The sequence below is a fragment of the Sminthopsis crassicaudata genome, chromosome 2 (genome assembly GCF_048593235.1).
Source record: "Sminthopsis crassicaudata isolate SCR6 chromosome 2, ASM4859323v1, whole genome shotgun sequence".
Lineage (NCBI taxonomy): Eukaryota > Metazoa > Chordata > Mammalia > Dasyuromorphia > Dasyuridae > Sminthopsis > Sminthopsis crassicaudata.
In genome coordinates, this window is record NC_133618.1 from 153,882,763 (window position 1) to 153,905,494 (window position 22,732).

The window sequence follows — 22,732 nt, forward strand, 5'->3', positions numbered from 1 at the left end:
ACAAATTTACACAAAGACATGCCTGAGGCTCACTGGGATTTCTGACTAGGATTCCCTACACCTGCTTCAGTGGGTTTTTTTTGTTTGTTTGTTTTTTGTTTTTGTTTTTTAAAGAAACAAATCTTTATTACCTGGCCAGACCTTTATGTATAGGTACACAATTAGTCTATAGTAAGTCCAGGTCTGAGATAGGGAGCTCCTCACTTCTGTTTTCTCAGCTCACATTTCTTCATTTTTCCCTCCTTTATTATTTGCTGAGTTTTCTGCCTTTTTCTATTTATAGGAGTTAAAGAAGATGACAGTCTCCATCCAATCTTTGTTGAGTGAGGAAGATGATTATCAATGTGTTCTGGTCCTAATGTTACTGAATATCTTGGGCAGACCACATTTCCTCTCAGTTTCAGTGTTTTCATCTGTAAAATTAATCAATTGATGTTTAAGTTTTCCTTGAAGACCCTATTTCTAGCCTTCCAGAAACTTTTTCTAAATGGATTCCTACTTTAGATACAAAGAAGAGTTTGCAATCCACCCATCTTTGTGTTTAAAACATGCATTTCTAGGAGTTCCTATGTATTCTTTTTTCACATGTAACAAACATCAACATTGAATATCCCCAGGCTTTAAATAGAAAAATGACTTTTAGCTTTCCACTCTGATTTCTTGTTTCCTCCAAGTTCAAACATACTGGTATTCCCACCTCTCAGTGATCCCCTGGGTCATTAACAGACAGTCCTATTCACAACTGATTCACCAAACTAGCCCTTATGCTTTGTGTAGTACTTTCTGATAGACTACATAGTTCCTCCTCTGTCCTTCAGCAGTTTTTTCCAATGTGGACATTGACATTGAAAATCACATTGTCAAAATTAAAATGTTTTATTTAAGTATTAATTTTGTGGATTTAAATATTAATTACTTAAATAACATGAAATAATAATTGTGTGCATTACACTGTAACATTTTATCAGGGATAATATTTCAGAATGATTGAAGCCTGTTAGGTTCTTACTAAGTGCTAATGAGATAATGAGATATTAGGTTTTTACTAAGTGCTAAGTCGGTACTTAACAATTTTCTAGTTCTGGCCTTTCCTGGGAGTTTGACTTGTGAATTCCTGGGGAAGAGCTTGCATGCTTAGGAGGAGCAAGTTTGTTGGTTGAAGTAATTCTTCCCAGAAGCCCTTGCATTCACCACTTTCTGGGTCTCTCCACATCACCTGGCGATTATCTAAGGACAGTGGAGCTGCTTGCACTGGACACTGCCCTTCTGGTGGGTTATAAAACCTGTCTGCTCCCCCTTTCTTTTGTTTTTGGAGGAGTGTCTTAATGTCTCTGTTTCTTCTCTCTACTATTGCCTGACCTTGTGGATTAAAAGGTATTCCAATAATGTGTAATATCTTATACTGCGCACAGAAGTGCGCAAAATGTTTAGAACTATATGCAAGTCCATTATCTGTTTTTATTTCTTTTGTCACAGGTAGCCCTAGGGAACTTCTAAATTTAGTTCTCTATACCATTAATTTTCTAATTTTTGACAAAGATGCACTGGCTCCGGCAGACAGGTTTTATAACCCACCAGAAGGGCAGTGTCCAGTGCGAGCAGCCCCATGTTGGGCACCAATTTGTAACGAGCTGTTCCTCTAGAAGCTGCCGATCGCTCTCTGGGAGGAGATCTGTTGTGTCAACTCAAATCTTTAGGACAGATTCTTCTTCCTGTAGAGAACCGTTGTCTCCAGACAGTTGCCATTAACTCTGGTCCAGAGAAGTGATTTCCCTTCCTGCAGAGAGCCGAGTCAAGCCTGGTCTAGAGCAAAGACTCCCTTTTTCCTCCAGAGCTGACCTCTTTATTCTCCCAGAGAATGGGTGTGGAATAATGCAAGGGCTTCGGCAAGAATTACTTCAACCAATGAACTTGCTCCTCCTAAGCATGCAAGCTCTTCCCCAGTAACTCACAAGTCAAACTCCCAGGAAAGGCCAGAACTAGAAAATTGTTAAGTACCAACTTAGCACTTAGTAAAAACCTAATATCTCATTATCTCATTAGCACTTAGTAAGAACCTAACAGAAGCCTACATCCCTATTTCAAAATACTTTGCCAAATGCAATCAGGAGAGCTAGATTTTTCATATTAGTTTTGTCATTCAATAATAGTTAGCTAGCATTTGTATGATCTTTTTTTTTTTTTTTTTTTTTTTTTTTTTGAGGCTGGAGTTAAGTGACTTGCCCAGGGTCACACAGCTAGGAAGTGTTAAGTGTCTGAGACCAGATTTGAACTCGGGTCCTCCTGAATTCAAGGCTGGTGCTCTATCCACTGCACCACCTAGCTGCCCTTGTATGATCTTTTAAGACTTACAAAGGACTATATAGTATATGTTATTTTATCTGATCTTCACAAAGCCTCTGAGAGGAAGATACTAATATTATCTCTATCTTACAGGTAAAGAAACTGAAGTTAAATGATTTATCCAAGATCACATAGCTTAAATAAACATTAAATTTTTGCTCTTCTTGATTCAGTCATGATAGGCACTGTGCTGATTTCAGTGCTTTGAGACTAAATGTTAAATCTATGGCATAGAAATGATGTTCTCCCTAGGGAAGTCAATATTGGCAAAATATTGGCAAAAATGTTTCTTGACATATTAAAATACAATATTTTATCACAGGAAAATATCCCAGAATGATCAATTCTTTCTCAAACATGCCTCTCTATTTTTTCCAAAGCCAAAATTCCTGAGGCTCCAGAAGTAAAGCCAAGTGATTTTCCGAGAAGCACTGGAGGGTTGATATTAGTGATTTTAGTCCTCAATTTTGAATATACACTAATTAAGAAAGTCTTACCTTAGAAAATGAAACTGTTCTTCCAAAGCTCTTTCATTATTGATAAGCTGAACACTTCTTTTTTTTTTTTCCAGGATTGTGCTTTCTGAATACTTTCCCCTTCTACTTTTAACTTTTATAAAATTTGTTTTTAGAAACAGGCTATGTTATCCTGGGCAATCACCCACAAATATACTTGGTAGAGCAGTCTGATTTTGTGATACTAGAAAAACCATTGCATTATTATTACCTTCTTACTGATGACTTAAATTTCATAATTGCTGATTTGATCATTTCAAGTATATTTTTACATCTACAATCAATGTCTACTTTTGACACAAATGTGAATTACAGCCCTAATCTGCCAGGTGATAGAAAGACAAATCAATGTCCAGAAACCCTCTAATCAATGATTGCTTCTGCCATTTACTAGTTCTGGAGTATTGGACCTTCTAAATTTTTATCTTCTAAAATTTTGTATTCATCCTTTGAAAAATATTGAAGCAATGATACTTAATCAAACAGTGAAGATTAAAGATGATAGATATGCAGCTCTTAAATCTTATGTGAATATAATTTTTGGGGGGGTAAGCTAAAAGAGAAGAAGAAGAACTGTAGGAAAGATTGATTCTGGGAGGACAGAGTTTACTTGAAAGTGATAAGAAATAGAGGAGGATTGAACCAAAATTAATTAAGGATTTATAACATTAGCATTTCATGCTATAAGTGTTTGTTTTTCTCTTTGAAGTTGCTAGAATTTGCTGAATTTATTTTTGAAGACCTTGCATATTTCTACTTTTCTCAAGGTAAATGATTGAAGTCATTGGTCTTTTTGAAAAACTATTTATTTAGAAATATAAGATCATTTATAGCATTAATTAATCAATCAGCATGAATTTGTTAAGTGCTTACTATATGCCAGTCATTGTGTAGGCACTGAACAAGTTATTTTGCAAGCATTTTCCTGTTTGTTTTTTTAATTAATTATATTTCAATATTTTATTTTTTCATAAGTTAAATAACTCATTGACAATTCTCAAAAATAATTTTTCACTCAACATTGTAATCTTCATTGCTATTCTGTATGAGTTATACTTGAAATTTCTCTTTGGCAGCATCCTGGAGATTTTATTGATCTTCATTTTACTCCTAATTCCAATATTTCAAATCAATTTTTCATGATTTCTCATATTATTACACCCAACCTCTTTGTTTAATATATTTCATTTCCCTTATATTTCTAATATTCTAGCAAATGAAGTATTGTACATCAATATATTAGAAAGTTTACCAGTTCCACCCCCACCTTATTATTGTTGCTGTTTGGTATTTGTTTATACTTGTTCTTGTTTTATAGGTATTATGTTTTAGCTTCCATGGCCATGATGAGAATTGAAAGGACCCCAACTGAAGAATGCTTGGGGAAATTAGTACCAAAGGAGTAGCCAGAAAAAATTTTCTAGCAGGGAAACTATAATCAACTATGTGCCTTGAGAAGATTATTTTAGAATAAGAGATGAATATGTTATTTGAGAGATCTTGTACTAGTTCAAGTGAGAGGTGATGAAGGCCAGAGATAGAGTGACACTTGCTTGCTTTTCTATTAGGCTCTCAGACATGGTAAAGTGTGGAGAAGTTTTATTTTCCTTTGGGGAAGAGACAATTGAAGTTAACTTATCTGGCCAGGATCACATAGCTATTAAGTATCTGAGGTGGATTTGAACTCATATCCTCCTGACTCTATTGAGAGTGCTCTACTAAATGTATAACCTAACTTTCTTTTTTGGGGTAGGAAGCAGAAGTTTTTTAATAATAATTCTTCATATATAATGGCAACCTCATTGATTTTCACATAATGGTATGAACATTGAGTTAGGTTTGACAGATATCATTATTCTCATCTTACAAGTACAACAATTGAGTCTACAAAGTCTAAGTTAGCTGAACTTGGGGTTCTGGAAAAGAAAATCCTAAAGAGTCCAACTGGCATTCCCCCCAGGATACCAAGAGTATAAACTCTGTCATACTTAATTGCAATAAATAACACAAGGCTGAAAAAGAAATATAAAATTTGAGCATAATACTTTCATGTTAGAAAGATTAGCATCCATGTATAAATAGTTCTTTACCAGAAGAAAGAATATTGGAGAAAAAGGAGACATGATTAGAAGTAGAAAGATGTATATTTTGGCAGTAGTTTTGATTTAACTGTGTGACTCTGGCCAAGTCATTCTGATATTCAAAGATTTAGTTCCCTCATCTACAACATGGGAATAATAATATTGATATTTGCAACTTCATTGAATATTGTAAGAAAATTAGTCCATAAACATGAAAACATTACATCAATATGAGTTACAAATTATTATCATCACATTAAAAATCATCCTGAGTGAAAAATTTCAAGAAATATTTTTCTTTTTCTTCTTCCTCTTGATAAGAGATAGCATTTTCAGGAAGTAGGAAGCTAAAAGACACATGAATGCAACATATTTTTTAATCTTCCCTAACAAAACTCTGTATTTCAATCCTAGGGACTGGGATGAAATTGGTAGATTGAGTTTGAAAGAATAAGCAAGTATTCAAAAGTCAGAGCTCTCCCATATTGGTTTAAAGGGCTCTTACATGGAAACAAGATTAATTGTATTATGTTTGAATTGAGAGAGCAGAACTAAGCACAATGAGTCAAAGTTGCAAAAGGGAAAGTTGATGTAAGGCTTGATTGGGGAATTAAAAAAAAAAAAAAGCTGTCTGAAAATGGAGTAAAGTACTTTGCAATTTGATGGATTTCCTCTTACCATAGTTTCTCTGAGTAAATGCTAGAAAATGACTTATTGAGGATTTTGTAGGAGGCTTTTTTATTTAGGTATAGGTATAGCTTTTATGATTTCTCCCAATTCTAGGATTCTCTGATATTTAATCTAAAGGTAGCAAAGAGAAATTAATTTAGTTTGTTTGTTTTAGGTAATTTTTTCCCAATTGCATGTAAAAATAGTTTTCAACATTAATTTTTGTAGGACTTTGAGGTCCAAATTGTTCTTCCTTCCTTACTCCTGCCCCATTCCAAGATGGCAAACAATGTGATATAAGCTATACACGTGAATCATGTTAAACATATTCTTACATTAGTCATGCCGCCAAAAGAAGAAATAAAATGAAAGGGAAAAGCCACCAAAAAAGAAAGTGAAAATAATATGCTTCAGTTTATATTCAGCTCCCAGGCCTTTCTTTAGTTATGAATACCATTTTCTATTCTTAGTCTTTTGGAAATTCTTAGATCTTGCTGAGAAAAGCCAAGTCAATAATAGTTCATCATTGTACAGTTACGGTGTACAATGATTTCCTGGTTCTGCTCACTTCACTAAGCATCATTTCATGTAAATTTTTCTAGCTTTCTCTTAAATCAGCTGCTCATCATTTCTAATAGGACAATAGTATTTCAATATATTAATATCACAACTTGTTCAACCATTTCCCAAATAATGGGCACCCTTCAATATCCGATTATCACCATAAAAGAGCTGCTATAAATATTTTTGTACATATGGGCCCTTTTTCTGCTTTTTAATGCTGTTCATGGGATAGAGATCCAGTAGTGGTATTTCTGGATCAAAGCATATGCATAGTTTTTTAGCTCTTTGAGTATAGTTCTAAATTGCTCTTCAAAATAGTTATATCTGTTCTCAACTCCATCAACAATACATTAGATATTAAAAGTTGTAGAAGATGAATGACAATTGGCTACATCCAGAAAAGGAACACTGGGAAATGAGTGTAAACTGTGAGCATTGTTTTTTTTTTTTTTGTTTTGTTTTGTTTTGTTTTGTTTTTCTTCCCAGATTATTTTTACCTTCTGAATACAATCCTTCCTTTGCAACAACAACAACAACAAAATTCGGTTCTGCACATATATATTGTACCTAGGATATACAATAACATATTTAATATATATGGGAATGCCTGCCATCTAGGGGAGGGGGGAAAATTTAGGAACAGAAGGGAGTACAAGGGATAATGTTGTAAAAAAAAAATTACCTATGCATATGTACTGTCAAAGAAAATGTTATAATTATAAAAATTAATAAAAATATGTTTACAAAAAAAGAAGAAGATGAATGATATGATACCTTTCTTTAATGAATGAATCATGACCAGTTCTATGCCCCACCAAGCAAATACTGCCAAGTTGCATGACTCAAAGAATATAAAATATTTATTCTCTAGACCTTACTTATTTTAATACTGAAATCATTTCCCAGAAAGCTATCTGAATAATAGTTTACCTCAGATATGAAAAGATAATGAGAATTTTAAATTGGGAAATACTACCCCTGAGTAGATGACCAATGTAAGAAATTGTTGCTTTTTTTCAAATTCTATTTTCTTTTCATTTTTGTTGCATATATGGTACTGACACCATGCAGAGTCACTATGTAAGCCATACTTCTACATCCCCATCAGGAAACTAAGGTATTGGGAGAATGTTACTTAAATAGATACTCTTCAAGTCCTGATCTCTGCTTTCCCTATTCCCCTACCTCTCTCTGTATGTGTCATTGTCTCTGTCTGTCTCCCTTCCTTCTTCTCTCCCACTTCCCCTCCTTCCCCCCTTTTTGGTTTTTGCTCTGTCTCTGTCTCTCTCACTGCCTCCCTCCCTCTCTCCTTCTCCCCCTTTTTCCCTTCTTCTCTCCTCCTTTTCCCCTCTCTCTGTCTATATTTTCTTTTCTCCCTCTCTCCTTCCATCTCTCCGGCATTCTTAATGAGGTTTTCAATGTACCTGGAACTCTCAAAATCATTGGTAGATAATGACTTCTTCAAAATGTTTTCCTTTCCTAATTACTATAGTCCTAGGGATAAACTGTATATTCCCCCAGGAGGATTTTTCTTACTTGTTACAAGGATGTAACTCCCATTAACACTAATCTAAGTTATGAGTGAATGTCAGAAGGCTGAATGTGCTCTACAAAATTACACTTGTCAATATATCTGTCAAAAACTGGCTTCTTTTGTGATTTTGACTTGGCTCTCAATTCCTGAACATAGTGCACCAATCATTAGAACAAATGCATTGGATCTAAAAAAGAAAAATGAAGAACAATGTACCCAGAAATAAAGTGCTTTAGCTAGGATGAGAAAAAACTGCAGCTGCAATAATAATAAACCATCAACAAAATAGTCATAACCAATGTGAAAATATCATTTAACATTTTGCAAAGTGCTTTACATGCATTATCTTATTTAAGCACAAAATACTTTGCAAACTTTTTGATATTATATAAATGCAATTTATTATTGTAATATTTGTTTATTCTCTTTCAAGTGTGATAAGATATTGAGAGACACCAAGTCATCCTCAATACCCTCAATAAAAGTAAAACATAAGTGTGTTAGAGGAATGGGAATTGTCTATTTAAAAAAGAATTATTTTATTTCAACAATGGTGGCTGAGAATAATTTATTAGCATCTGAGTGGAAATGGACCTTGAAAACTATCTAGTTCATCCCATACTGAAAAAACAATATCTCTTCTCTCCCACAAATAGATAAACAGACTTTGCCTTAAAACTTCCAGTGAGGTCAAACTTCCTGAAGCATCCCATCTTAAATATCAATAATTCTAATTGTTAGGAAGTTTTCTTATATTGAACTGAATGAAATCTGCCATTTAGCAATGTCCACCCATTGGAAGTACTAACTTCTAGAACCAAATATTTAATATTTATTTATTAAATATTTTTATAAATATAATAAATATTTATTATTTAAATATTTTAATACTTAATCTCTCTTACAAGGAAACTCCTTAAAATCATTGTAGAAATCTATCATATACTCTTTGCACTTTTCTTTTAGGTTAAACATCTCTAATTCCTTCAAGGAATGCTCATATGGCATAACACTCACAGATATGCCTGGGTGGCACAGTAGATGGAACTTTATCGCTGAAGTCAAGGAGATGTGAGAGTTTAAATAAAACTGCTTATGAATATATTTATGAAATTGTGTGCCAATAATCTTTAAAAAAAAGATAGGAAAGTTCCAATTTAGGTATAGCTCAAGACAATCATGATACAGTTCATAAACTTCTTTTTTTTTTGAAAATGGAGATCAAGAAAAGCTTGGCATTTTCTAACCAGACCACACCAAAATAAGAGCATCTGAATCCACTAGCATAAAAGAGAATGATGGTAGGTCCCCTCCTCATCAATCTGGATCTCATATCTATGTGTGCCTCTCTCTGCCTGATACAAGCCTTTTGTTTCGCTCGCTTCAGTAAAGGAGTAAGTCTTCCCCCAAACACAGCTTGAGAGAGTGATAATAAAGAAGAGTGTTATGACTTTAATTCACAGTTGGTGAGAGTAGCAGATAAGCACAGCAATAGGCCTGGCTACCCCACTGACACTGGAATTTATTTTTTCACATTTGTATTTGAAACTAGAGGAATTCAGGTTGATTTTAACTCTCATGGGTTAATGGTACTTTGAAGCTCCAATTTCCCTTCTTGCTGTGAATTGGACTATAGAATTCTTTCCCCCTGCAAGGCCAATCAGATGAGATGGATTAGCAAATTTCTCTAACAGCCTGGTAACAACATGTGTATTTGAAACTTCTGAGAAGAGATTCCAAGGACAAGTGACTTTTCCCTCTATTACAGAGTATATTGTTTAATAAATTATCTCAGTATCACAACTCTGGATGTATAGATTTTCACCTCCTCAACGTGAGGGGCAAAAAAAGACACTGTAGAAATAATATTACTAGCAACACAAGTATGTCATGTTCCCCATGCACATTCTACATGCATACAAAAGAGAAGTTAACAGATTTCTATTTATTTGGTTTTTAATACTAAGGAAATATAAACTAAGGAAATATAAATATAAAAAATATTGTCCTGGAATGTGCAATCATTAAAGAGCAAACTAGAAGATAAATATTTGTCTGTTGTAAAGAAGGATATGAAACTATTTTCCAATGATTATTGCAAGTAAAATGGAGAATATCTGTGGAGGGAAGTACCCTATTCAAATATAAGTTTCTATAAAATTAAGTAGAAAGGCTGCTTGTTTTTCTTCCCTTCTTGGAAGATCTATCATGGTTAACAATCACTCTATCAAATTATATTTATTAGACAAAAATATTCTCATCACAGTACTAGACATATTTGGGGAAACTGAACTATGAGAGTGTGAAAATCCAAAAGAAAAGGGGAAAAATCTCTTCAGGGGTTTCTGAAATTTATAGGAAACAATTGTAAAAGGCTGTCTCTATTTTTTCCCACCCCCTCTTCCTCTGTAATAAGATCATACACCACATCTCTCAATTTTATCTAGATACTGACACATCCACACACTCACATATATGCATATATAAAAACTTATAAACCTAGAAAATGTTTTGTGTTAATATGCAAATATATATTTATAAAATGTTTAAATAAATTCATATATATATATAGTTATATAAGCATGTATACATGTATACATATACACATACATATATTATACATACACACATATTTTTGCATATGTGTGTCTCTGTATATTATGCATCTCTTTGTGTGTACATATATGTGTATATATATATATATATATATATATATATATATATATATACACATATATATGTATATGTATATATACACAGAGAAGCATAATTGATTCTTTTAGATTTTTCCCCTCTTCCAAAACTCTTCCATATAGGCATCTATTTATATTATCTATGCAGAAGGCCAACCATGATATTGTGAAATGATCATTTAAGATTCTATTAAACCTAGTTTATACTGGACTCGACTCTAACACCCTAAGTTCCTGAAGCATCTAGATTCCTACACTTGTCGGGGAGGATTTCAAATAATGTTTTGGCATCCAGAAGAATGTAAACTAAAGGAATCTACTACTGTTTAGCTCTGTAACCAATAAAGACATAATAACTGTGAAAAGAGTAACTCCAACACCCTGTTCCTTCATTTTCTTGTCTATAAAGAGAGGGAATCCCATTATATCATTTCCAAGTTCACTCTTAGCTCTTTTTTATATTAGCTTTATGACTCTATATAGGTAATGGATATGTAACTAAAATTAGGGCGAAGCATTTCAGGAAACCCAATTGAAATTAGATATAGCTACAGAATTTCTTTGATGCATAGCAATGCTGTATTTCTAGATTTTCAATATATTTTCTGGATACATATATTAGACATTGTGATTTCCACAGAAGAGTATGGAGTATGAAACAAAGGCCTAGAATGTAAGAGAAATTAAGCTATGGATAGAGAAGAATTTTTACTTTGTACACTCAGAATTATTTGTATGTTACACAGAGGTCATTTAACTGCTGGATAAATACTTGAAAATAAAAAGATGATTCTAGTCACTGAAATATAAGACTGCTCTGCTTTATTACATTCAGGAAACAATGGATAACTGTTGAAATGGGCACCAAACTGCTAAAGGAGTGAGGCAGATGGCACAACAATTTCACTTATTGAAAAATAATTACCAATCTGTTTGTCCTTTTATGAAGTAATAGTGGATATCTTTGATGTTTATGGTGGTTTCCTCAAAGCATATTAAAAAGCAAACATATTTTTTCATGAAGAGGAGTGAAGAAAAAACATTCATGAACTCTGAAATCTTTTCAGAAATGAGAATGGGAAAGTCAGGCTAGCAAGGATCATCAGATTGGAAAAGACCTTAAAAATGAGGAGGAAACAGGCTCAGCAAAATGTATTCAAATCCTAAAAGTAGTGATAAAAAGAGTCACAATGTAAAGCTGGTTATTCAGTCTTTATTTTAATTGTTTCTGACTCTTTGTGATCCCATTTGGAGTTTTCTTGGCAAAGATATGGGAGTGATTTGCCATTTCTTTCTCCAGTTCATTTTAGAGATAAGAAAAGTGGAACAAACAAATTTAAGTGACTTGTCCAGGTCACATAGCTAGTAAGTATCTGAAGCCAGATTTGGACTCAGATATTACTGATTCTAAGTCTAGCACTCTATCCACTGTACTAATTAACTACTCCATGAACCCTGATACTCAACTCCAAATCTCATGTTTGTGGCACTGTCTCTCATTTATTCAAAAATCCCTTTTATTTTTGTATCACATGTGTTTCCCAGTTCTCTTCCTCCACAACTACCATGATAGCTATCTTTTAAACAAAGAAAAAAGGGGGAAAAAAGGATTTTGATAAATGAACCAAAACTGATTATAAAAGAATAAGTAGTATTCTTCACCTATTGTCCTCCATTTCTTGGAAAAAAGAGAGGAAGATATATCTCATATTCATTTTTCAGAGACCAGCTACAGGCAGAATTAATATGGTGGAGAAAGAAGACACAGAATTGCCCAGCTCCTTACTATCTCTTTTCTATGGTGATTTAGAAAATACACTAAGCTAAATTCTGATCAAGAAAATTGGGCATAGAGCTTTTCAGCACCAAGGAACTAAAAAAAATTAAAAACATTGTAGCAGAGCATGAAGGCATGAAGAAATCTAACAGGATCCATAACAAGTTCTGGCTATAGCAAAAGGTTCCATCTGGTGTCTCTGTTACCCACTACCCAGTGCCAGGTCATAGATCCAGAGAAAAATGTCACTATGTATTGAGCAATGAAAAGTTTTAGAAACAAACAGTATATTACTCCAATTCCAGGACCAAAGTGATGATACAGTTCTGGTCTAAGAGGCAATAAGCCTAAAAGGGTATAAGCCTAAAGTAAAATAGCAAGAGCAGGAATCTCAAACTCACAGGAAGTTGACATTTTAGTCACATTGAGCTTACAGAATCTTCCAACAGGGTATTAGTAGCTAAATCCAATAGATGTCTATTGAAAATCCCAACCAATGACAAGCTGACAAGAACAAACCTGAGTGAAGAATTTGCAGAGCTCAGTCAACAAAGGTATTAAACAGATCTTGTCCTAGATCACATCATTTTGGGAGCAATGAAAGTTGCAAATCCCATAGCCTGAAGTCAGAAAGTAGCAAAAGGTTTTAAGAGTACAGAATCTTAAGTCAGACATCCCCTCAGAAGTGCACAGAGATCAACACTAACAAAAAGTCCAAAAACAAGAAATGGGGAAGAATGACATAGAAAGAATGCCATTTTAAAGAGATCTTTTGATATGAAAACTTGAGATATAAGCACATAAAAAATGACTTCATTTCTATAAACAAAGCTACAAATTAAAAACTCTTCCTCACAAATATAACAAGAATTTCTAGATTTTTAAAAGTAAAAGATGAATTTAAAATCCAAATGAAAACTTCAGATGAGAAAAAAATACAAAAAATTGAGAGCTAGGAAAGAAAGACATCGAAAAAAAAAAACACAGCTTGGGAAAAAGATGTATAAAAACTCATGGAACATTAGAATTGGGTAAATAAAATCTAACTTCTCTACAAAGTAGAAAGAAATAATAAAACATAGTCAAAAGATTGAAAATAGAAGAAAATATGAGCTATCACAGGAGAGAAAATAGCTGACCTGAAAAAAAATATATATCAAGAAGAGATAATATAAGAATCACTGGGCTACATGAATGGCACTAACAAAAATACAATTAACAGATAACATATTTTAAGAAATTATACAGGGTGAGGTGGCATTTTGGGAAAATGGCAAAAGAGGTCAGAAATTTTCAGGCTATCCATATATCCTCCAGTTACAGACAGGAAGTAGCATTTTTGAAAAATTTTAAGACAAAAATCACTGGTCACTTCCTGGAAGAAATTCTAAAAAAATAAATAAAGAAAAGAAAAGTCACCTAAGAATATAATAGCCAAAATCCAAAACTTCCAAGATAAAACAAAAAGATAACAAATACTGTAAGTAGCCAGAAAGAAAGAAATCAACTACTAAGAGTCCACAATCAGGATTACACAAGATATAGCAATTACTACTTTAAAAGAGTAGGGAGATTAGAATATAATATTCCAGATGAGAAAGTATCTAGGCTTACAATGAAGAATAACCTGCCCAGCAAAACTGAATATTATATACACTACAGGAGAAATGGATTTTTTAAAAAAGAAAATAGCAAATTTCCAAACATTTCTAATGAAAAGAGCCGAATAAAAATTTTGACAAGCAAACATGAGTTAAGAGAAATATGAAAAAAGTAACTTGAACAAGCAATTATAAGGGACTGAACAAAGTGGAAAAGGTAAAAGAAGAATAAGAAGGGAATGTCAAAAAATGGAGTGTGCAAATGTACTTTATAATAAAGGGGAAATGTGGGGAGAAGTGGGTAACACTTGAATCTCACTCAAATATGACCAAGTTAAATGAGGATACTATACAATACATATTAAATTGGGTATAGAAATACAACTTACTCAATAAGGAAATTAGGAGGAAGGGAAGGGTTAAGGAAAAAGGGGAAATAGAAAGAAAGACAAATTAAAAGAGGGATTAGTCAAAAGCAAAACAAGATTTTAAGAGAGATAGGAGCAAAGAAAAAAAAATGTAAGAAAACAGGATAAAAGGAATACACCATTAGCAATCATAACTATGAATGTGGATAGTATAAACTCATCCACAAAAATATGTGTTATTTAAAAGAGAAATTTTAAACAGAAAGAGATACAGAGTTAAAATAAGAAAATAAACAAAATCTATTATGTGTTACCTGAAGTAAAATGGCAGGAGTACGTGACATTAGATAAAGCAAAAGCAAAAGTAGATGTAATTGAAAGAGATGAAGAGAGAGTATATTTTGCAAAACCATACATGATAAATCAATATTAATATTAATATATATAGAAATAGCTACATCTATCTATCTATCTATCTATATCTATATCTATATATATATATATATATATATATATCAAATAGCATAAAATCTAAATTTTTAAAAGTTAAATGAGTTTCCAAGACCTCAGTGAACCCATTTCAGACCTAGATAAATCTAACCTCCCAAAAATGAATAAGAAAGATATTAAGGAGTTGAAGAGAATGTGAAAAAAATTAGGTATGATAGACTTCTTGGGAATAAAATGAAATACACACACACACACACACACACACACACACACACACACATATATATATATATATAAAATATATGTATATATGTATATACATATTTCTCAACTGTTCATGGTGCCTTTACAAAAATTGAATTGAATTGACTATGTATTAGGCCATAAAAAAACCTTTGAAATAAATACAGTAAATCAGAAATATTAATTAGATCTTTTATATGCCATAATGCAATAAAATGCATATTTGATTCAGGGATTGTCTTTGAAGCAAAAATTAATATTAAAATAAGTAATTTAATCTTGAAGAATATATGAAGAATATTTACTAAATTTATGTAAATTCACATAATTTCAGAAGACAATGACAATAATGAGAATACATTCCAGAGCTCATAGGATACAGCCAAACCAATATTTAGAAGGAACGTTATGTATCAAAACACTTTAATAAAGCAGAATAAAAGCAAATCAGTGATTTGGGAATACAGCAGAAAATTTGAAAAAACAATTTTAAGTAATCCAAAAATATTAAAAATCAAAGAAGAGATTAATAATTAGAAAACAAATCAAAACAAAAACCTTAGAGCTGTTTTTCTAAAATAATATCAGCAAATCATTAGCTTATTTGATTTAAAAAAAAAAATCTAAATTACCAATATCAAAAATGGAAAAGGTGAATTTACAGGCAAAAAGGAAAAAAAGCAAATATTAGAAATTATTTCACTCAAACATATGTCAGCAAATACATTTATCTGAGTATAATGGATGAATATTTTCCAAAAAGTAAATTTTATATTAATTAAATAGGACACAGAATATTTAAATAACTCTACATTAAAAAATATTTAATCAGCTATAAATGAATTACCATAGGGAAAATTATATATCTGTATATCCCAAGATCAAACAGATATACAAAAGAATTCCATTAAATATGTAAAAATAATTAATTTTAATACTTCACAAAATGTTCCCTAAAAAATATGGAAAAAGAGGTTATACCAAATTCTTTCCATGGTATTAACATCTAAATGTACCTTATGAATATTGATGCAAAAATATAAAAATATGTATCATCAAGGAGAGCAAAACAACATATCACATAAGATCATATATTATGTCCAAGTTGGATTTATAACAAAAATTAGTGTTTCAATGTTAAATAAACTAACAACATAATTGACAATATTGATAGAGGGATAGGTTACCAGGACTATATATCCTGTGGGTGGAAATCTGGCCAGCATCCTACTAAACCTGAAGGGAAGAGCAAAGCATCTAGTTGGAATCATGTCTGACAACCCAAAAATCAACTGGACCAGAGTTCTAGCCTGGTATGTTATATCCAGTATGGAAGAATGCTGAAATGCTTTGAGTTCCAATCCCCAAGAAAATCAAAATCAGAAGGGAGAGACTCAGGAAGTAAATGATAAAGAAATTAACGGGGTACAGAAACTGAAAGTATCAAAGATTTCAGTAAGAAGAAATATCCAAGCCTTGAATAAAAATAAATCAATAAGAAAAACAGTAACAGAGAGAAATATAGCTTCCAGTTGTAAACAAGTTCAGGTATCTATGATATATATATATATATATATATATATATATATATGATATAGCTTCTTTTAAAGTTGTTTGTTTGTTTGTTTGTTTTCCCCCCCTGAGGCTGGGGTTAAGTGACTTGCCCAGGGTCACACAGCTAGGAAGTGTTAAGTGTCTGAGACCAGATTTGAACTTGGGTCCTCTTGAATTCAAGGCTGGTGCTCTATCCACTGCGCCACCTAGCTGCCCCCATTTAAAGCTTTAAATGAAGAGAAATGATCTAATATACAATGAAAAAAAAAAGAATCTTTTGCAATTTAAGGAGAAAATGGGCCACAAGATGTTGATCCAGAGTGGTTTAAAAGAGAAGAATTACAAGAACAGAATTTATATCCTTCACAGCAACTAAAAAGAGCATAATAGAAAAACTTGCATCTGCTGTTGTAAAACTTACCAAAAAACAAAAGAGAGACAGAAAGAGAAAGAGAGAGAGAAACAGAACTGTGGTTTGGGAATGTAAATGCACCCAAAACATTTTTAATATATTTACTATACAAGCAACCTACATAGATTTTGATGATGGGATTGTAGAGATAATTCCAAGGATCATCTCCTTGGGTCTCCCAAAAGAACATGACAGGAAAAAAAAAAAAAAAACTTTAAGCCAAAATGAAAGAAATAGTAAAACTGCACAGGACTTCTGAAATTAAATCATATCTGAAAGAATATATAAGTTGAAAAAAAAGCAGTAAAAAAAAAGGCTACAAACTCTAAGACACAAACATAAATTTAATAATTTAATTTAGAAACAAGTGCTAACAACTCATCACGGATAAAAAGCCTATCAAATTCAAAGTAAAGGATATTTGAAAAACATAAAACAATTCTGTGCTCACTGGAATAATGTTTTCTGAAGATCATTGAAACTTGGGATTCAACCCAGGATGACATCACTTGCAAATGTGAGCTAAATATACAAGACAATGGACAATATACAATATACAATGGACATTCAGTAATAAAGAAGTTTTTGTTTTTAGGGGGAAAAGTCTGAGATTATTTGCTTGTATCAAGGATTCCAAACAATATAAGTGAAAAAGGAGCAGATACAAAAAGGAACAGAATGACAATAGAAAGAGCAGTAAGATACTTCTTTCTAAAAGTGCACAATTTGATGGGTAAGATCCTGAAATAAAATAGAAGTAACAATTGACAGACGAGACAGAGGAAAAGAACCTGGCTGTATTCTGATAATGGATGTATGTTTCTTTTGTAGAACTACATTACAACAATGAAAGATATATGAAATTAAGAAGCTGGGGTCAAATCAAGGATTAGCAAGGGCTAGAAAGTGACCTCTATATTCTTAGAAAGCAGAACCTACAGAGCAATGGGTAAAAAAGAGCAGGGGAAATATTGAAAGTAGGGGGGACAGAAGACTGGAAAAATGAGAAGATTCTGTTAAAGTATGCTCCAATGGGTTAAGGAATATAACAATTTTACATATGATAAGGCTGGAAGTATGGGGGAGGAGGGTGTATGTACCTATAAAGTCTACTTGTACCAGAAGCACAGGAAGGAGGCACTCTTGCAACTGGCACCTAAAGGAGTGGGATAACATGAACAAAGGAAGATTTCCAGGAAAATATAGGGGGGAAAGAGATTGCATAAGTCAATGGAAGTGAGGAAACTCTATTATGAGCAGTATTATCTCTGGCATCTAATAATTGGAATTATTCTGTGAATGAGTCAATTTTCCCTCTGAAGACTACTTCCTCAAAGGACTGCTTCCTTCTGCATCCTATAAAATTCTGTATTGTTGTTTCATAATCAGCACATCCAGAGTTCTCTCTTGACTGAATGTGAGAATGCATGTTTATCTTTTTTTCTCTCTCTCTGTCATGTTTTTTTTTTCTCTTTTGGTCTGATTTTTCTTGCTCAGCATGACAAAAATGGAAATATGTTTAAAAGAATTGCACATATTTAACCTATATCAGATTGCTGTCTTGCTTACTTAGTGAAGTAAGAGAGGGAGGAGAAAAATTCGGAACTCAAAGTCTTGCAGAAATGAATGTTGCTTCCTTTTTATGTGTTTGGAAAATAAAATGCTATTGAAAAAAATTTTTAAAGTTCATAAAAGAAGCTTATGTTACATTTTAAAAGTTTATATTATATTAAATATATATTAAAAGTTTGTTAAATTTTTAAAGTTTATAAAAAGAAAGAAAGAAATTATATATGATAAAAACAGAAAATTGTTAAAATGATCTACATATGCTTCTGCAAAGTGAAGTAATCTACAATGATATGAAAATAATGAGCAATGACACCAAAAAAATAAATAAATAAAGATGAACTGTAACTTAAAGAATATTAGGAAAACTAGAAGATGGAGAGGAAGAAGGAAAAAATTCCAGGCATAAAAGACAGTCAATGAAAATGCCTAGAGACAAGAAATGGTACATTATATTCAAGGAAAAGCAAGAAGGCCAGTATCATTGGAAGTAGAATATAAGAAGAATGGAAAGGTAGAAAAGTAGGAAATGTAGAAAAAGTAAAAAAGATCCAGGTAATAATGCTTGAAAAAGCAAAAAGAAGATTTCATATTTGGTCCTATAAGTAATAAGAAGCCCCTGGACTTAATTTTTACATGACATATATAATTAGAATTATATTAGTACTGTTTTGATTTTTTCTTTCTAATTGCATCATAATGTATTTAATATTTTCTTGATTCTGCTTCTCCCACTTTGCATTAGTCCATTTATCTTCCCACAATTTTTATGTATTATTTATATTTGTGATTTTTATATATTTGGCATAGTAATAGCCCATTACTTTCAGGTACCCCAATTTTTTTGGACACACCAATAAAACATTGCCTTGTTCTTTAAAAAAAAAAATGAAAATGCAAGGATTATAATGTAGCTAGCAAACAGATGGAACAAAAGAAACGGTTTTATATGACTCCAAATAGTGTTGAATCGAGCCTCTCCTCAATAGTCCAAAAGGAATACAGATACAAAAACCAAGCAACTGAGAAATCCCAGAAAGAGCATTAGGTCTAGCCCCTTTAGGTAGTCCAAAGTCTAAGTTATGAAGAAGAGATCATTGTAGCATAACTCAGACTTAATAAGTGCTTGCTGACTTATTTTTGTAACTGTCCAGTTACAAATCTCTGCCTCATTGAAAAAAGGAATACATGGATACTATTCAGATTTGTCTCCCAGAAAGGTCTATTGCACAGGGAATTCATGCTATAGATAGTTTGCTATTTAGGTGGTTGGAAATAGAGAGAGAGAGGGAAAATCAAATTGAAAGGGAGAGGGAAAAGGAACAGGAGAGGGATTTTTTTTTTGCCTTGAGTATTTCTCCTGTGCTTTTAATTTTTATTCTTCCTCAATTGTAATACACACCTCCTTTGCTAAATAATATAAACTTAGGCTGAATTAGCAGATGTATATTGCCAAGAACAAAGAAAGTTATAGTCTCATTCTAGTCTTCCCTAGTCAGACTATCTATAGAAAATCAGATTCACTTGGGGGCACTTCATTTTAAGAAAGACATGGAGAAGCTGGTCCTATCCCAGGAAAAAGAAGATGAGAAAATAGAGAATTCTTCCAAGTAAGAATTAACTGATACAAAAATAAAAAGGAAAACATTTAGGTGTCCTCAAATACACAGTTTACAGCACACTAAAATACCCTGTACAATGGATTGGAGTCCTTTTCCTTGGGTCTTAAATAAGTCTAGAAACATTGAGAGGAGTTGCAGAGAGATTTCCTCTGGAGTTTAGGAAAAATATCCTAGGAATTAGAACCATACAAAAACCATAGAATCATACAATTCACTTGTAATCTCAGGAAAAACTGATCATCTTACCACTTGGGTTTTTCTAAAATTTGCCATAAAGCAGACACTAGTCACAAGGATCAGGTTTAAGTCTGGTCTCTGGACAAACAGAAAATTCTACATATGTTTCAATTATTTCTATTTTGTTATGTTAATTCTTTTTTCCTCTATCATAGTCTCTAACCTTGAGATCATTCCCTTTTTTGCCTTTCCTCATATCTCCTATTTGGATAGTTTCTTTCTGGTTGCCTGCAATATTTTCTCCTTGATCTAATAATTCTCAAATTTAGTTATGTTATTTCTTGGGGTCTTCATTTTGAAATCTCTTTCAGGAGTTAATTGGTAGATTCTTTCAAGGTTCTAGAACATCAGAGAAGTTTTTCTTCATGATTTCTTTAAAAAGGTTGTCTAGGCTCTTTTTTATTGCTGTTTTCAGGCAGTGCAATAATTCTTAAATTCTCTCTCCTAGATTTATTTTTAGATGAAATATTTTATATTTTCTTCTATTTTTTTCATTTTGGGGGAGATTTTTTGATTGATTCTTGATGTTTCACAGAATCATTCACATCCATTTGTTCAATTCTAATTTTTAGTGAATTATTTTCTTCAGTTAGCTTTTTTATCTCCTTTTGCATTAGGCCAATTAAACTTTTAAATAATTTTGTTCATTGATTTTTTTTTTCCCATTTCACCAAATTTTTTTTTTTTTTTTTTTTTTTTTTTTTTTTTTTTTTTTAGGGAGTTGTTCACTGATTCCATTTTACCAATTCTGTTTTTAAGGAGGTGTTTTCTTATCCCCTTGCTCCAAATCTTTTTTTAAGAAATTATTTTTTTCAGACAATTTCTTCTTTCTTCATACAAATTATTCCAAAAGAGCCTTTTGAGCTGGAGAGCAACTCATATCACATTTTGAGGCTTCATCTGGATATGTTTTGCTTTTAATGTCCTCAGAATTTGAGGTTTGAGGTCTCAGTCTCCATAATAGCTATCTATAGTCAAAGCTCTTTTTGCTTTTTTGGTCATTTTTTTAAAGGCTGACAAGGGGGAGATTGTCCCAAGGTTCTGGCTTCACACTGCCCTGGGCTGATGCTGCTAGCTTTCTTCTGGTGCTGGCTGGGTGTGGCCAAATACTATTTATTTTGTTGGGTTTCAAAGGCTCAAGATTTGCCTTCTGTAGTTGCAATGAAGGTCCCACAATTAGTCTTCTGATCTACTGGTTTCTGAACCAGGAAAGAGTGGCCAACATTACTACATTTTGCCTAAGAGCCTCCCAGTAGTTTCCCCCAGGGTCTCCCTGAGCTGTACCTGTGATGTACCTCCTCCCCTGCTCTATTGAGATGGAATTTTCCTGAAGTTTTTTCCAAAATATCTTCTTCTGGAAATTTGTTATACTACAAATATCTGTGGGTTGTCACTTTAAAACCCATTCAGAGGTTTGATTTGGTATTGATTCTGAAGGAAGCCAGGAAGAGGTCAGGCAAAGAGCTGTCTGTTTTCTGCCATCTTGGCTCCACCCCATCTAAGAAACTTCAAAACCTTGAAGCAATTACTAACATGCTAAGGGCACCAAATAGCTATATTCAAGGACGTTTAGTTCTATCTAGTCTTACATGTAGTAAGACTTCATTTTGCAAGCCTTATAAAAACTGAAGACTAAAATAAGTGGTACAATATAGAGAATAACAGGCCCTACAGTTAAGGAAAACCTGAGTTCAAGTCTTATCTCAGATATTTACTAATTGGATAATTCACTTAATCTATGCTTGTCTCCATTAACTTTTCTGTAAAATGTGGATAATAATAGCATCTACCTTCCTGTGATAAAATAAGATATTATAAGGTATTTCTAAATTGGGCAAGTCACTTAAACCCAATTTCCTCACAAACAAATAAATAAATTGGATAAAATATTCCTATAAAAGCCAAAATCTTTATAGCCTCTTTTTTATAGCAGAAAAGAACTGAAAACAAAGAGCATATGCATTAATTTAAGAATACATTTTTAAAAACTGTACTTGAATATAATTGAATATCACTGTGTTAATAAATAATGAAAACAAAAATAAATAGGGGTAAGGTTTATGGAAACTGATGCAAAGTAAATGAAATAGAACCTAATAATTTCAATAATGTAAACAAAAAAATTAAACTAAATACTGGCTAATTGTAATAACTAAGTTTAATCCCAAAAACTATGTATGAAAAGCTTTACCTACACCACACACACAAACACACACACACACACACACACACACACACACATATAGACATATAGACATATATGTGTGTGTATGTGTGTATGTGTTTATTAAATATATTGTTTAAACTTTCAGGCTCTGGTACACTGGATGTGGAACTCTGAACTGTTCACTTTATTTGAAGATTTCCAAGAATGAGAAACTCACTATCTGTTAAAGTCACCCAGTTCAGTTTTTGAAAATTATAATTGTAAAGACATATTTTATATTAAACTGATTTTTGTCTCTCTATAACATCCACCCATTGCTCTTAGTTCCATCCA